At 39.2% G+C, this 2,202-nt stretch overlaps 1 non-coding gene across 1 annotated transcript; it reads right to left on the minus strand.

Moving 5' to 3' along the window:
* Positions 1-1,016: 1,016 nt before the first annotated feature.
* On the minus strand, positions 1,017-1,122 carry LOC139180453 (U6 spliceosomal RNA). The gene has a single exon (XR_011564724.1). It is a non-coding gene; the product is annotated as a U6 spliceosomal RNA (small nuclear RNA).
* Positions 1,123-2,202: the final 1,080 nt, after the last annotated feature.

A 2,202-nucleotide genomic window follows, 5' to 3' on the forward strand; every position in this document is an offset into this window, starting at 1 on the left:
CTTGTATATTTTTGAGATTAGTTGTTTGTCAATTGCTTCATTTGCTATTATTTTCTCCCATTCTGAAGGCTGTCTTTTCACCTTGCTTATAGTTTTCTTTGTTGTGCAGAAGATTTTAAGTTTAATTAGGTCCCATTTGTTTATTTTTGCTTTTATTTCCGATATTCTGGGAGGTGGGTCATAGAGGACCCTGCTGTAATGTATGTCAGAGAGTGTTTTGCCTATGTTCTCCTCTAGGAGTTTTATAGTTTCTGGTCTTACGTTTAAATCTTTAATCCATTTTGAGTTTATTTTTGTATATGGTGTTAGAAAGTGTTCTAGTTTCATTCTTTTACAAGTGTTTGACCAGTTTTCCCAGAATCACTTGTTAAAGATATTGTCTTTAATCCATTGTATATTCTTGCCTCCTTTGTCAAAGATAAGGTGTCCATAGGTGTGTGGATTTATCTCTGGGCTTTCTATTTTGTTCCCTTGATCTATATTTCTGTCTTTGTGCCAGTACCATACTGTCTTGATGACTGCGGCTTTGTAGTAGAGCCTGAAGTCGGGCATGTTGATTCCTCCAGTTCCATTCTTCTTTCTCAAGATTGCTTTGGCTATTCGAGGTTTTTTGTATTTCCATACAAATTGTGAAATTACTTGTTCTAGCTCTGTGAAGAATACCATTGGTACCTTGATAGTGATTGCACTGAATCTATAAATTGCTTTGGGTAGTATACTCATTTTCACTATACTGATTCTTCCAATCCATGAACATGGTATATGTTCATGGTATATGTTCTCCATCTATTAGTGTCCTCTTTGATTTCTTTCACCAGTGTTTTATAGTTTCTACATACAGGTCTTTAGTTTCTTTAGGTAGATATATTCCTAAGTATTTTATTCTTTTCGTTGCAATGGTGAATGGAATTGTTTCCTTAATTTCTCTTTTTAATTTCTCATTATTAGTGTATAGGAATGCAAGGGATTTCTGTGTGTTGATTTTATATCCTGCAACTTTACTATATTCATTGATTAAAAATATGGAACGCTTCACAAATTTGTGTGTCATCCTTGCACAGGGGCCATGCTAATCTTCTCTGTATCGTTCCAATTTTAGTATATGTGCTGTGGTTTTTCCACTAGTTATGTATGGATGTGAGACTTGGACTATAAAGAAAGCTGAGCACCAAAAAATTGATGCTTTTTAACTGTGGTGTTGGAGCTATGGTTTTTCCACTAGTTATGTATGGATGTGAGACTTGGACTATAAAGAAAGCTGAGCACCAAAGAATTGATGCTTTTTAACTGTGGTGTTGGAGAAGACTCTTGAGAGTCCCTTGGACTGCAAGGAGACCCAACCAGTCCATCGTAAAGGAAACCAGTCCTGAAAATTCATTGGAAGGACTGATGCTAAAGCTGAAACTCCAATACTTTGGCCACCTGAAGCGAAGAACTAACTCATTTGAAAAGACCCTGATGCCGGGAAAGATCAAAGGCAGGAGTAGAAGGGAATTACAGAGAACGAGATAGTTGGATGTTATCACTGACTCAGTGGACATTAGTTTAGGCAGGCTCCGGGAAATGATGAAGGACAGGAAACCTGGTATGCTGCAGTCCATGGGGTCACAAAGAGTCAGACATGACTGAGCAACTGAACAACAGCAACAGTGGCTTACCCAGTTCTGCTTCAAACATGCCCTGTTTGGGAAAGATTAGTGTCTCCAGTTTGGCACTAGAGTCCATTCCTTTATTTTGGGGGAGGGGGTACTAACTAGGAATTGAATCCAGGCCATGGCAGTAAAAGTGCCAAGATCTAACCACTGGACCACCAGGGAGCTCCTTAGAGACCATTCCTTAACAGGAAAATTTCACTTTAAGGAATGCCTTCTTCTATGTCCCTTCTCTGCAATGCCCATAGTTGAGGTCATCTATAGCCTAGAACAGATGCTAAATTTAGTTCACACCAGCATAAATGATCAATTTTATCAGGTACTTACTTTTAATATCTTGACACTTTCAATCCCCACATTACTAGGCAGAAGCCTTGCTGAAGCCTGAATTCCACTGTTAACTGTATAGCTGGGCCCAGGCGATCCTTGTTGTGTATTTGCTAAGTTGTATCTAATTCTTCACAGCCCCATGGACTCTAGCCCACCAGGCTCCTCCATCCATGGGGTTCTCCAGGCAAGAATGCTGGAGTGGGTTTCCATTTCCTTCTCC

Source organism: Bos indicus, chromosome 28, assembly GCF_029378745.1.
Source record: "Bos indicus isolate NIAB-ARS_2022 breed Sahiwal x Tharparkar chromosome 28, NIAB-ARS_B.indTharparkar_mat_pri_1.0, whole genome shotgun sequence".
Taxonomy (NCBI): domain Eukaryota; kingdom Metazoa; phylum Chordata; class Mammalia; order Artiodactyla; family Bovidae; genus Bos; species Bos indicus.